Consider the following 16342-nt stretch of genomic DNA (forward strand, 5'->3'; position numbering starts at 1 on the left):
TATGACCTCTCCCCTGTTCTTGTCTAAGTTCACTCCGTCTGTTCCAGCACTCAGCCAGACTGCATTTTCTAGGCCCTGTTCTCATTATGTGAGGCCATGCAACTAATTCTGGCCATGGCATGCGGCCTACTATGATGCACACGTAGGCCTGGCTGAGAGTCACCAACCTTCCTTGTGTGCTCGGTCCCAGCTTTAGTTCTGAAAGTCCCACTTCAGGGAATCCTGGCAAATGGGGAGTTAGTCATCCTAGCATTGGCCTGTAAGAAACCCATTGGGGGCCCACGGATAGGTCAGTCAGTTAATCGTCCGGTCCTTCATTTCGGCTCAGGTCAGGATCTCATGGTTCACAGGATCAAGCTCCGGCTCAGGCTCTGCACTGACAGCCTGGAGCCTGCTGGGGGTTTGCTCTCTTCCTCTCTCTCTGCCCCTCCCTTGTGCCTACTCTCACTCTTTCTCTCTCAAAATAAACAAGTAAACTTAAAAAAACCTCTTATAATTTTTCATACTGTCTTCTACCATCTGCTGGATATCAATGTCCAGAGTGACCTTGGAAGTCACATGTTAAAGATGACAGAGCCACCATCAGCCTTGGCTTCTGAATGAAGCAGTTCCTGCCTCTACTCCCCATTGGACTTTATGTGAGCAAAACCAAATTCTATTACATTAAGAATAATGAAACCATTAAAATTTCATTGCATTAGCTTAACCAATAAACTGATTACCATGCTGGTCATTCTGGCCTCCTTCCTGTTCTCTGAACAAAACAAATATGCACCGACTGTTCATTCTGCTCAGAATGCTCCTTTCCAGACCTCTGCACAGCCAAATCCCTTACCTCCAACCATGGTTTGCTTAGCTCTTGTTTTCTACTTGACCACTTCATTCAAAAATATCACCCTTGATCCTCTCCTCCTCTTCTTCCCCATTCTCCTCCTCCTGTTCCTCCTTCTCCTCCTTCCCCTTCTTCTTCCCTCTTCTTCTCTTCCTCCTCTTCTCTTCTTCTTTTGACACAGGATCATCATCTAATTTACACAGTAGTCCCTCCTAGTCTGTGGGAGATATGTTCTAAGACCTTCGGTGGGTGCCTAAAACCATGGGTAGTACCTATATATCCTATAATTCCTATATAAACTATGTTTTCTCCTATACATACATAACTATGATAAAGTCTAATTTATAAATTAGGCACAGTAAGAGGTGAACAGCAACAATAATAAAATAGAACAATTCTAACAATACACTGTAATAACAAGTTTGTGAATGTGGTCTCTCCCTTTCTGTCAGAATATCTCCCTGTACTGAACGCACCCTTCTACGAAATGGGGTGAATGATATAGGCCTTGGGATGTAGGGTTAGGCTACTATTGACCTTCTGAGGATATGTCAGAAAGAGGATCATCTGCTTCTGGACTTCCGTTGACCACAAGTAACTGAAATTGTGGAATGCAGAACGATGGAAAAGTGGGGTGTGGGGAGCTACTATGCTGTATCATTTACTCTCATTTCTTAGGGCTTACTGTTTATTCTGTGCCTTGCTTCCCACGTCAGAATATGAGCTTTCACAAGGGTTGAGAACTTCATTTTGATCACTTTATATCTCAAGAGTCTAGAATATTACCTGATATATATTAGGTCCTCAATAAATACTACATGAATGAGTTATTTCAATTTATTTTATATTCAAAGTATCAAGTTGGCAAAAATAAAATTAAACCAACAAATGACTCCCCTCTCCAAGAAGTAATACATATACTAGAGCTTCAAAATGATGATTCCTTCCATCCATTTTCAGAATATTATTATAGGTTTTAGAAATTATACACAGAATAATCCTGCTATTATTTCACAATAACCTTTTTTTCCTTGTGTGCATCCAAATTTCTCCAAAACAGAATCTAAATAGAATTTGCCTTAACTCAAATATTTGAGTATATCAGTATTTTGGCTTTTGTAATCACCTTAATTACTAGTGAGACTCTGCAATGCCTCAAATCATGTTCCCATTCTCCCACCCACTTCCCCTCCAGCAACCCTCAGTTTGTTCTCTATATTTAAAAGTCTCTTATGGTCTGCCTCCCTCTCTGTTTTTATCTTATTTTATTTTCCTTCCCTTCCCATATGTTCATCTGTTTTGTTTCTTAAATTCCACATATGAGTGAAATCATATGATATTTGTCTTTCTCTGACTGACTTATTTCACTTAGCATAATATACGCTACTTCCATCCACATTGTTGCAAATGGCAAGATTTTATTCTTTTTGATAATCAAGTAATATTCCATTTTACTACATATATATATGTGTATATGTATATCACCTCTTCTTTATTCATCCATCAGTTGAGGGACATTTGGGCTCTTTTCATAATGTGGCTTTTGTTGATAGCCCTGCTGTAAACATTGGGGTGCATGTGCCCCTTTGAATCAGCATTTTTGTATATTTGGAGAAATACCTAGTAGTGCGATTGCTGGGTGCTAGGGTAGCTATATTTTTAATTTTTTGAGGAACCTCCATACTATTTTCCAGAGTGACTGCACCTTCCCACCATCAGTATAAAAGGGTTCCTTTTTCTCTGCATCCTTGCCAACATCTGTTACTGCCTGAGTTGTTAATTTTAGCCATTCTGACTAGTGTGAGGTGGTATCTCATTGTGGTTTGATTTGTATTTCCTGGATGATGAGCGATGTTGAGCATCTCTTCATGTGTCTGTTGGCCATCTGGATGCCTTCTTTGGAAGAAATGTCTATGCATGTCTTCTGCCCATTTCCGTACTGGATCATGTGTTTTTTGTGTACTGAGTTTTATATGTTCTTTGTAGATTTTGTATACTAACTGTTTGCCTGATGTGTCATTTGGAAACATCTTTTCCCATTCCATAGGTTGCCTTTTAGTTTTGTTGATTATGTCCTTCACTGTGCAGAAGCTTTTTTTTATCTAGATGAAGTCCTCATAATTTATTTTTGCTTTGCCTCCGGAGACATGTGCCTCTGGAGACATGCTGTGCCCAGGATCAAAGAGGCTGCTGCCTATCTTCTCCTCTAGGATTTTGATGGTTTTCTGTCTCAAATTTAGGTCTTTCATCCATTTTGAATTTATTTTTCTGTATGGTCTAAGAAAGTGGTCCAGTTTCATTTTTCTGCAGGTTACTGTCCAGTTTTCCCAGCACCATTTGCTGAAGGGACTCTCTTTTTTCCATTGGATCCAGATTCCTGCTTTGTCAAAGATTAGTTAGCCATACATATGTGGGTCCATTTCTGGGTTCTCTATTCTCTTCCATTTATCTATGTGTCTGTTTTGGTGCCAGTACCATACTGTCTTGATGATGACACCTTTGTGACACAGCTTGAAGTCCAGAATTGTGATGCCTCCAGCTATGGTTTTCTTTTTCAACATTCTTATCTTTTTCATGCTGTAGCAATACCTTACTATTGACACTTCATCTTTTTTTGCCTCATATCAGTACCTGCATATCTCAGTAATTCTGATGTCTCAAAGAATGTTAAAGACTTTTCCAATATTTATCCTTATATATTGTAAACTCTTCTGCAAGATCGAGGCATTGCATCTTTGAGCAGAGTGAAGGGACAACAGAGTTCAATTAGTTCTCCTTTTGTTTCATATCCAAAAATAAAGAACATATTTGTTATATTTAGTTTCTTAGAAAAGGTACTATGTACCAGTATTTAATGGCAGTAATTATAATGCAGAGATCTGCAAGTCACAGTTTGTATCTTCTTTTCAGCAAATGGAAAACAGAGTATCACCTGTTCTGTGGGCACTTTTTTTGTTCCAAATTTCCAGCTAATTGGGATTTGGATTTGGCAGGTAGAGCATCCCTAAGTGATTGCTTTCACATTGCAGGGAGCTTTTCCATTCAAGGAATGTTACCATGGAGAAAATCCTCCATCCACTGAGATGATCAAATGATTCTGGAAAAGATTAAATAGGCCACCACTGTGCCATTCCATTGTTTACTTATATACCTCTGAGACGGGTTTCAGAATGGCTATTACCATTGAAGGGCGCATATTCAGAGAGGCTGCTTAATGAGAGATAAAGTTGGAGTAACTGTTTACAGATGATCTACTCCAAAATCTTTCAGAATTAATTTTTTATTTTATTTTTAATTTATTTGCCTATAAATTTTCAATCAACCCCAAAATAGACTATGCATCAGGAACTGGGCTAGGTCCTCCGTGACTTCGGGGAGCTTGCACGCCAGTGGTGAGGATGTGATGAGTGAACAGAAGAGTGTAATTCAGTGCCTTCCCCCGGTATGAAGGAGAAGTCCTGAGTGCCTGACCCAGGGTTAGTTTGCCTCAGCTAATTAGCAGATGGCAGATAGTGGAGGTGACAGCAAGTCTGGTGTGAAAGGACAACAGGAAAACAATGCAGTGTGGTGGGTGATTCCTGGGGAGGAAGTGAAGGAGAGTTGGCTACAGAGGCTGAGTAGGGCTTGAGAGATTGAATTCTGTCTATTTATTGTACAAAGGAGTTTGAACTCTATTTGAACATAAGGAAAAGCATGAATGATTGTAAAAGGAGAACACTGTCAAATGTGTACTCCTCTGTAAAGAGGTGAAGGAATTTTGAATGGTTAATACAAACAAAGCAAACAAACTAGGTGGCCAAGAGACCTATTTTGACACTTACTTGAAGAGGATCTGTGGTGACCTTTACAGTGGCCAGGACAATGGAGAGAAACATAATCCAGGCAGAATATGTGAATTGGTGGTGCCATTCAATGAGCCCAGGGACACTGGGAGAGCTTGCCAGATCATTTTGGGAGACATAAAAATCTGAGTTATTGGCAGGAAAACTGAAGAGACACCCATCCAATGTGCGTCAGCTTCACATTCCTTGTCTTGTTAAAAGTCCAATTAGGAGGAAGAAATGATTTCTCTTTTTCACAGGCTTTCAAATTTTCAACCACAACCCACAGCAAAAATGATATTTTACATTATTATACACACGTACACAGAAATGGAAACAAAAAAATCTACAAACCAGCAATTACTCTCATCACTTTCAATGTTTTCTGATGTATTCCATCCTGCTGCCATTTTTATTATCTCCTCACAACAGGGTACACGTCATGATCATGGATACAAAAGTTCAACTTATATTTCAAAATGTCCTCAGAGCACCCAACAAGGAGTGCTCTGAGGACATTTTCTTTCTTTGAACTCAGGATTTTACACAGGAAAATATACTGGAAAAAGACCTAGACTTTGAAATCAACTTGAGCCCTGCCCTAGAGTCACAATTTACTAACTATGCTGCCTAGGGCAATACCTACCTCTCTAGGACATATGGTTATACTACCAGCTGTCATGTATTAGGTATTTTCTCCATACCAGCCATTATACTAACCTACATACAACACAAAAACAAAAACAAAACAAAAAGCCACCAAAGTAAGGGTACAATAATAGTAATACTAAATTAGAGGGTTGTTGTTCTGATTAATGGAAGAAGCTTTTGCACAGGATCTGGAATATAATAGTTCAAAAGTGGGTGAAAAGGGGTGCTTGGGTGGCTTGGCAGTTATGCATCCAACTTCAGCTCAGGTCATGATCTCAGTTCCTGAGTTCGAGCCCTGCACTGGTCTCTGTGCTGAGAGCTCAGAGCCTGGAGCCTATGGATTCTGTGTCTCCCTCTCTCTCTGCCCCTCCCCCATTCTCTCTCTCTCTCTCTCTCTCTCTCTCTCTCTCTCTCTCTCTAAAAAATAAACATTAAAAAATTTTTAAAGTGAGTGAATAAAAAATATATATATAATGTAAAGCATTTATTAAAACCTTATTAAGCAGGAACTATTATTTTGTAGTTTCATACATTAAAAGAATATACACACTCACACCCACCACATGATTTTTGTTTGTTTGTTTACAAAGCAGACAATCTTTATTCACAATTGGGGCTATAGAGGGGAGGTACCCCCAGCTCGGTCCAAAAGCAGAAATAATGGGCAAAGTAGATGGCACAGGGCACAGGGCAAGGACCCAGTACTGACCCTCGCCCAGCAGGGTGTAGCTTTCAGGCCGCCAAGCTAGACCCTGGAGCTGAAGTTGGGTTGTCCTCATCCCCTCCCCCTCATCTGCAGCTTGATCCTCCTCTTCCCCCTCCTCAGAGAAGCCGCTCAGCTCTTCCTCTTCCTCTTCCTCATCATAGCAGACCCCACCCTGCCCTGTAAACCCACCAGCTCTGTGGTCTCCAGATAGGACTCCCAGATGCCTTTCTGTTCACTGTAGCCCCAGGGGATAAAAGACAATTACCAAACCATAAACTCGTGTGCAAAATCAGCTCAAGAAATAAACTACTAGCAACACGTAAGAAGCACCTTGGGTATTCCTCCACATCTCATTCCCCTTCTTTCTCCTCAGAAGTCATCACTACCCTTAATTTTATGCTCATTTTCCCCTTCCTTTGCTGCAGTATTTCCCCACATTTATATGAATCTTTAGGGAGGCAAATCATGAGAGACTCTTGAATATAGAAAACAAACTGAGGGCTGAAGGGGGAGGGGGGGAAAGGGAAGGGGGGTGATGGTCATGGAGGAGGCACTTGTGGGGAAGAGCACTGGGTGTTATATGGAAACCAGTTTAACAAGAAACTATATATTTAAAAAAAATATTATTTCAGGGGCACCTGAGTTGCTCAGTCCATTGAGCTACCCACTTTTGATTTCAGCTCAGATCGTGATCCTGGTGTTGGGATTGGATTGAGCCTTGAGTCAGGCTCCATGCTGAGATGAAATGTGCTTAAGATTCTCTCTCTCCCTCTGCCCCTCTCTCCCACTTACGTTCTTTGTCTCTCTCTTTCTCTAAAATAAAAATAAATAAAAATATATTGTATCCTTTTGCATAATTTTGAGGTTACGTATGTGGAATCACTGTGTATATCTCTTCTGTGACTTGTTTTTTTCCCCCTTCTGTTGAGTTTGTGATACTCAGCCAAGAGAATGTGTATAACAGGAGCTCATCCACATTTACTGTTTGATACCTCACAATACATATATATACATTCTCCCATTGATAAATATGTACATTTCCAGTTTTTGTTTGTTTTATATTACAAATAGTATTCCGAAGAATAGTCTTGTACATATTTCTTGCTACACATGTGTATGAGTTTCTATAGTTGGTAAATAAAATATAGGACATCCAATTAAATTTGAATTTTAGGGTAACAATGAGTAATTTACTTTATTATTTTTTATAGTTTTTATTTATTTTTGAGAGACAGAGACAGTGCGAGCAGGGGAGGATCAGAGAGAGAGGGAGATACAGAATCCGAAGCAGGCTCCTGGCTCTGAGCTAGCTGTCAGCACGGAGCCCAATGCAGGGCTCGAACCCACAAACCATGAGATCATGACCTGAGCCAAAGCCGGACTCTTAACCAACTGAGCCACTCAGGCGCCCCATGAGTAATTTTTTTTGGCATAAGTACGTCCCATGCAAAATTGAGATATACCAGTACTCAAATTTACTGGTCATGTCTCTGGAATTAAATTTAACTAGGTGTCCTGTATTGTTATTCGCTAAATCTAGCAACCCTATGAATTTCTTGTACCTATGAGTGGAATTGCTAGGTCACAGGGAATGTACAACTACAACCTTTAAGAAGTTCTGTCAAATGTCTTCCTAAATAAATGAACCAATTTGTCACACTTACCACCCACCAGGAGACTGAGTTCTCATTGCTTTATATCCTCACTGTTATGGACAGAATCATGTCCCCCAAATTCATACATTAAAGCCCTAACTTCCAATGTATCTGTGTTTGCAGATACCTCATTTAAAAAGTAATTAAGGTTAAATGATGTAATAAGGAGGGAGCCCGAATCCAATATGACTAATGTTTTTATTCGAAGAGGAAGACATGTCAGAGTTCTCTTTGTATATATACAGAAGAAGAGGCATGTGAGGGCACAGTGAGAAGGTGGCCACCTACAAGCCAGGAAGGGATGACAAGTTGTATTTTAATTTCCACTTAGTTCAAAATATTTTTCAGTTTCTCTTGAGATTTCTTCTTTGACCCTGGCGTTATGGAGAAGCATGCTGTCTGTTCTCCCCAAGTATTTTGAAATTTTTCATCTATTTTTTATGGTATTGATTTCCAGTTTAGCATCATTACAGTCTGAGAGCAGGCTTTATATGATTTCTATTCTTTTAAATCTATTAAGTTGTGCTTTATGGCCCAGAATGCGGTCTATCTTGGTGAATGCTCCAGATGAGTTTGAGAAGAGTATATTCTGCCATCAGATGAAGTATTTTGTTGATGTCAATTATATCCCGTTGATTGATTGTGCTATTGAGTTCAACTAAGTGCCTACTGATTTTCTGCCTGCTAAACCTGTCCCCTTCTGATAAAGAAATATTAAAATTTCTAACTATGATAGTGGATTGATCTGTCTGTCCTCACAGTTCTATCAGTTATCACCTCAATATTTTGATGCCCTGTTATTCGGTGCATACACAGTAAGAATTATTCCATTTTCTTGGAGTATTGACCCCTTTATTATTATTTAATGCCTCACTTTATTACTCTTAATTTTCTTTGTTCTGATGTCTGGCCTGTCTGAAATTAATAGAGCTCTTACTATTTTTCTTTTGATTAGTTTTAGCATGGCATATCTTTCTCCATCCCTTTTCTTTCAAGCCATATGTGTCTTTATATTTATGGTGGGTTTCTTGTATATGATGTATAGTTGGCTAGTTTTTTATCCACTTTGACAATCTCTGTCTCTTAATTGGTACATTTTTTTACTTATTTATTTCTTTATTTATTTGACTGTTCATTTTATTATTTTTAATAATTTATTGTCATATTACTTAAAATAATTGGTATATTTAGACCATTGACTTTCAAAGTGATTACTCATGCAGTTGGATTAGTATCTACCATATTTGTTATTGTTTTCTAGTTGTTTCCCTTATATTTTATCCCTATTTTTGTCTTCTACTGCTTTTCTGTGTTTTTATTTTAATCAAGCATTTTATGATACTATTTTCTCTCCTTTCTTACCATGTAAATTATACTTTTTTAAAAATTGTTTTTAGTGGTTACCCTAGAATTTGCAATTAATCCAAGTCTACTTTCAAGTAACATTACACCACTTCACTAGGAGGACAAATATCTTATAAGAACAAAATAGTCTTAATTTCTCCTTCCTTTCCTTTGTATCATATAAATACATACATAATCACATACATAATCAAATATATTGTTGCTATTATTATTTTGAACAGATTGTTAGTTCTTATATTAAGAACGAGGAAAGTTTTAAAGTTTTTATTTTGCCTTCACTTATTATTTATATAGATCTGTTTCTAAACTATGTTATTTTCCTTCTCTCTGAGGAATTTCTTTTAACATTTCTTACAAAGAAGATCTGCTGGCAACAAATCCCCTCAATTTTTGTTTGTCTAATAAATCATTTGTTTCTGCTTCACTTTTGAAGGATAATTCTGCAATGTGAGAATTTCAATTTGGTGGGGTTTGTTTTTCCTCAATACTTGAGATATTTCCCTGCACTGTCTTCTTATTTCCACGGTTTCTGAGGTTAAGTCCGATGTAATTCTTATCTTTGCTTCTCTACAGGTAAGGTTTTTTTTTCCCTCTCTTCTTTCAAGACTTTTTCTTTATCTATGATTTTTTGGAAATTTGAGTATAATATGTCCAGGTGTTCCTTTTTGACATTCATCATGCTTGGTGTTCTCTGACTTTCCTGGATCTATAGTGTCTGACATTAATTGGGAAATTCTCAGTCATTACTGAGAAAGGAAGGAACTATTGTTGTTCCTTTCTTTCTTTTTTCTTCCTTTCTTACATTCTTTCTTTCATTTACTTTATGGTATTCATAAGTGTATATATTGTACCTTTTGTATTTGCCCCACAGTTCTTGGATATTTTGTTCCTTTTCTTCAGTCTTTATTCTCTTTGCTTTTCCATTTTAGAAGTTTCTACTGACATATTCTCAACCCCAGAGATCATTTCCTTAGCTGTGTCCAGTGTACTAATGAGCTCATCAAAGCTCTTACTTATTTCTATTTCAATGTTTTTGATATGTAGCATTTCTTTTGTAATCTTTCTAAGAATTTCCATCTTTCTGCTTACATTACCCATCTATTCTTGCATGTTGTCTTCTTTTTCTTTTTTTTTTAATTTTTTTAATGTTTTATTTATTTTTGATACAGAGAAAGACAGAGCATGAGAGGGAGAGGGGCAGAGAGAGAAGGAGACACAGAACTGGAAGCAGGCTCCAGGCTCTGAGCTAGCCGTCAGCACAGAGCCTGACGCGGGGCTCAAACCCACGAATGTGAGATCTGACCTGAGCCAAAGTCGGAGGCTTAACCGACTGAGCCACCCAGGCGCCCCTGTTGTCTTCTTTTTCCATTAGAACCCTTAGCATATTAATTATAGTTGCTTTAAACTCACATTCTGATCATTCCAGCATCACTCCATGTTTGAGTCTTGTTTGCTCTGTCTCTTCAAGCTGTGTTTTTGCCTTTTAGTATGCCTTGTAACTTTTTGCTGTAAAGCAGACATGATGTTCTCCAGTAAATATACCTTTAGTTATGTGGTGGTAAACTTTCTGGAGAGGGGAAGTGCTATATAGTCCTATGATTAGGTCTTGGTCTTTTCGTCCGCCTTTGTCTGTAAGCTGTGAACCTCGTAAGTGCTTCCCAGTTTCTTGTATCCCCTCTTAAGTGGGACAAGATTGTTAGAGTGGGCTGGGGTTGGCTATTTCCTTCCCTGACATGGAAACCTAGAGGGGCTGAAGATCAGTATTTCCCCTCTCCTGGGTTGGTTAGACACTGATTAAACTCCAATAGCTTAGACTCTGGTAAAATAGTTTCTCTTGAAGAAAGGCCAGGAGAACAGAAGACTCTTGAGTATTTCAAACTAATTATATTTCCCCTGACCTTGCCTGAAGCACAGGGGGGATTTTTCTCCTTTATTCAGCCATGAGGACTTATTAGAGCTCCTGGAGAAAATACACAAAAGTGTGAGGACCTCTTTATTTCTGAACCCCACTTGACTTTTAAACTGTGACTCACACTTGTCCACTCTGAGCCTCTAGTAATTTGTCGGCTACAATTTAGGTTTCCCTAGCCTGGTACTCATTGTTGTGAAAATGTCTGCTTGTGAGTTTCTATTCTGGTAAGTTGTGATTTTCTGTCTTCATCTGGCTGTCTCTCCCGTTTTGGGGGTAGTAGTTTTCCAGGTAACCTTAATTCTATGATGGATCTGAGAAGAGTTGATTTCTCAGTTTGTGCAGGATTTTACTTGTTGTTAGTCTGAAATGATGGTTTTTAAGTCCCTTACATGCCAGATTGAAGGCTGGAAGTCCAGACATCTTTTATTAGTATTAGTCCTATTAATTTATCTATAGGCTTCATTTGGGTTTTCTATAGAAAATCACATTGTCTATTCATATAATAGTTTTGTTTCTCTTTCACAATTTTATATTTCTTTTTCTTGCTTTATTGTACTAAGACCTTGAGTACACTGTTGAAGAGAAGCAATAATTTTGAGTATGGTTGTCTTTTTTTTAATGTTTCATCATGTACAACAATGTTTACATTCTATTCTTATTTTACTAAGAACTTGTTTTATATGAATAAATATTGTAGTTTATTAAATATTTGTTCTGCGTGTTTTGAGATTTCATATGATCTTTCTCCTTTTATTTGATAATGTGGTAAATGATAGTTACATACTTTCCAATGTTAAGCCTTCCTAAATTCCAACTTGGTTGATGTATAAACCCTTTTAAACATCACTAGGTTTGCTGTTATCATACTTAGGATTTTTGCATCCGTAAGCATGAATGAAATTTTACTATGTATTTTTTATTCTACTGTCCTAAGTTTATGTTTCAAGGTTACACTATCCCTTAGACTGAGTAGGGAAGTCTATAGTCAATTTATGTTTTGGTAACATATAACTCCAAAATTAAAATGAATTAAATATGAAATATTTACATCTTGCACATGGGTCTGAAGATCAGTTTCAGCAAAGCTACATTAGGCTATATTCAGCTGGGTGCTGGATGTCTTCTCATTCCAGGACTGGCCTGAAGAAGCAGGCACTCTCTGAGAATGATCTTTACACATCCAAAGTCAGTGAGAGATCCGCCTAAAAACTACCACAAGGAGTGTTCCCTTTTGTTGTGTTTTAGAAAACCTTATAAATAATAGAAATACTCTGTTTCTTGAATGTGTGGTGGTGATGCTTTATTAAAACATCTGAACCCAGTGTTTTCTTTGTAAAGGAATTTTCACTATTAACTTACTTAATGGCCGTGTGTATTTTCAGATTTTCTATTTCTTCTTGAATCTCTAAGGTAAGTTACATTTTTTCTAGAAATATATCAATTTAAATTAGCTTTGAAAAAGTATTGGAATAAGATTCTTAACATGTTATTTAATTGCTTTTTAAATTCCACTGTATTTACACCTATATATGCTTTGTCATTTCTAATGCTATGTGTCTTTATTTTACTGCTCCATATCATCATAGGTTTATATTTTAAAATAATTTTTAAAGACCAATTTTTTATTATATGGATCTTTTTTTATATTCTCTTTATTTCTCTTTACAGTGAATTTTTAATCCTGTTTTCTAAAATCACTTGAAAGTTATCTGACATATGATGAGAGGTATTAATTTTACCTCCATTCTGTCTATATAAAAAATGCCCAATTGTAGACTAGTATCCTTTTATATTTATGTTAAGGGTTGGAAAATTTGTTAGCAAATTGAATGCAAATATTTATAGTGCAAATTATCTGTAGTATAATCATCTTCCATGCTGCCTGTAATAATCTTGACAAATGTAGGTAAGTTCTTAAACTAATTAAAAAATCCCAAATAGCTTTTACTGATATAAACATGTACATGTCACAGAGATGTTTCTATTTTTGTTTGCAACTTGATAATAACCATACATGTTGAAACACACACACAGGTATGCTTCTTTTGTTCTAGTAAATATCATTTCTCTGTATCAGTGCTACATAGTATGACAAGATGCATAAAGCAAAGATATTTATGCAAAGTAGATGTTTGAGGGTAATTATTTTATTTATTTACGTATTTGTTTTTATTTGAGAGAGAGAGAGAGCAAGCACTAGCGGGGAAGAGGGACAGAGAGAGGATCCTAAGTGTCTCCATGGCTTGGGCTCAATCACACAACCTTGGAAGCATGATCTGAGCTGAAATAGAGTCAGACACTTAACCAACTGAGCCACCCAGGCACCCCAACAGTAATTATTTTAAAATGTTAGTGGTTGTGTATGCAACAGAGAGACCATTACAAATCATACAGCTATCACTAAAAACATTTTTAAACATTATTTTGCAGTTTTCTGTTTATTATTCATATTTTTATAATTTTTTAAATGTCATACTTATTCTAAATCATAGCTCACTAGTTTAGTTTCTTTCCTTCATTATATAGACTCTCTCAAGGCATGTGATGTCTACTCTAGTTTATTCTCATTCATTTACATTGAAGGATCTCTTTCTGTTCAGGTCTTTTCATTGTATAGTAACTTCAATGAGTATCCTTGACACTTATAAAATGTAGAAAATAAGAGAAGAATACAAATAAACAGAGGTATACAAGTAATTTTCTACCTTGTACACATGACAACATAATTTTTTCATTTTTTGAGGCAAAGTAGGAAAGATAGGACATGTTATTGAGTATTTCATGTACTATTTCTAAGATATAAATATAAGTATATGATAGGTAAAATTACACTATATCTCTCAGCTTAGTATACTTTGTTACTAAAATATGATTATAACTAATTGAATCATTATGGAATGCCCAGCATGTAAAGGGACAATGAAAGTTACTTTATGTTTTCTTCTTTAAAATATTTCTCATAATTCAGAGGAAATTTTTCTGTTTCAGTAACACATTGAAAATATCAAAACTGAGATGTACAAAGTTGTTTGATAAGAAAGTTGAGAAAATCTTTCCTACCAAATTAGCACTTTAGTCTCATCAGAAAAGAAAAATAAAATTGAGGCAGCAAAACAAGATTTTCTTGTTTTACTCAAGGTGAACATACAAAACATAAAAATTAAACTCCTAAGGATGAAACTTTTCTTGTTATAGTCTTCTGAAAAGAGAATTGCTGGAACAGAAATTAATGATAGTGTCATTATTATGCCAGCTCACAGGTCGAACAGTAGTCATGTCTTCTCAGTGACCTCCCCCAACACGATGTGCTTAATATCAGGGTTTTGAAATACATAAAGCAGAAATGAAATAAGAAATAGACAAACTCACAAGTATAGTCAGATATTTCAATATTTCCCCTCTCACTAATAGATAAAACAAGTAAGGATATAACAAAGGATTGAACAGATTTGAACAAAGGAAGACAAGTGTAGGCCGGAAGTGTTGTATTAAGTCAGAGAGTCAGAATCATGTAGGGAAAGGAGAAGGAATCAGCAGAGGGAGAGAACAACCATGTAAACATGAATATGGACAATGAGTGAAGACTCCTGAAAATGCTGAAAGGGATGGGAGCAAATGCAAGGATGGTGAGTGAGTCAAAGCAAAAAGAGAGGCAAGGATAAGAGAGAGAATGAAGATTGAGAAACTTTTGAGTTGAGTGAAATTAAAGAAGCCTATCCATCCTTCTCCCTTTCTGTAGCTGGGTTGCTTAGTACCACTGCAGATACTATGTGGTCCTGCAGATGAATCCCAGTACAGATTTGTGGTGTCCAATCATCAGTGTAGATGTTTGCAAGGCTCCCTCTTCCATTTCCTCCATCTTCCCCTCCTTTTTTCACGTTAGATATCTCCCTGCTAGACAATCTTATACATGTTAATTACTTTAATTATATAATCTTGCTAAGGCTCCTAAATTTATAGCTAGCACAAATGACTTGTCCTTTCCAGATCTTTATGTCCAGTGTTGATGCCTTCTACTTTGCTCTACTTGGAAAACTTTACAAATCAACATGTTCAGAAATATACTTATGGTTTATACCCATTGTCATATAAAATCATACACAAGCATCCACTTACTGAAGCCAGAAACTTTAGAGTCACCCTAAATTTGTCCTTTTCCTTATTCTATAGTGAATCAGTCATCAATTTCTACCAGAACTTTCTTCTCTATCACCTCTACAAATGCTATTTTCCTACTTCTAGCATTTTATGGGCTTTTGTCAGTTTTCCCTTACAGAAGAACAAGAACTTCCCAACTATTAAAAAATGAAAAGGCAACCTACTGAATGGGAGAAAACATTTGAAAATCCTATACCTGGGAAGGGGTTAGTATCCAAAATATATTTTAAAACTCTTATGATTCAATAGCAAAAACATAAACCATCTGATTTTTAAATGGGCAGAAGATCTAAACAGATATTTTTCGAAAGAAGTCATGCAGATAACTAACCGGTACATAAAAAGATGCTCAATATCACTAATCAACAGGGCAATGCAACTGAAAACTCAGTATTCCTGGAAATTCCTACCTATCCTTTATATCTCCCCTCATCACCCTTCCCCATAAAGCTAAGACTCTGCCAGTCAGTCTTAAGGGCTCCTTCTCCTGTATACATCTCTGCACTTTCAGTTTCATAAGATTAGGGCTGAAAGAATTTTTACAAATAAAATCAATATAAATTAGAGCATGCCTTCACACCTATAAGATTACACAAAGATTTCCAAAGTTAGAAGATGGAAGTAGGAAGGAAATGGAAAGGGAGTTTTGTTACTAGTCAAACTCCGTAGCATTTGGACTGAGCTCTAGGAGAGATGAAAGGGTAGGGGACAGTAAGTGATAATACAATGTCCAGATAGTTTGTGCAACCTGAGAGTAGAGATCAGAGCCTCTCTCCATGACCAGACCCTCGGTGGGAGGGGAGGGGGACAGATGGAACAATAGGAGAAAAATGGCAACAGAGTGTATCTCAGCAGACAGAGCCACTCAGGATAGAACACAAATAGGATGATGAGATCGTGGGGCTGAGAGGTGCACATAGATAGGGTCTCAGCCACACATGGACCCATGGGTTTTGGGGCAACAAAATTGATTTTTGTGCACCAAAGAAGGGCAGCACCAGCAAGAAGATCACCAGACCTAGGACCCTCACACATTGGAACCAGCAATAATGCACCATGACTCCCATGGGCAAATGACATTGAATCAGTTAAGATCTACCTGGGGCACCTGGGTGGCTCAGTTGGTTAAGCGTCCGACTTTGGCTCAGGTCATGATCTCACGGTTCGTGGGTTCAAGCCCCGCATCAGGCTCTGTGCTGACAGCTCAGAGCCTGGAGACTGCTTCAGATTCTGTGTCTCCCT

The sequence above is a fragment of the Suricata suricatta genome, chromosome 15 (genome assembly GCF_006229205.1).
Source record: "Suricata suricatta isolate VVHF042 chromosome 15, meerkat_22Aug2017_6uvM2_HiC, whole genome shotgun sequence".
Lineage (NCBI taxonomy): Eukaryota > Metazoa > Chordata > Mammalia > Carnivora > Herpestidae > Suricata > Suricata suricatta.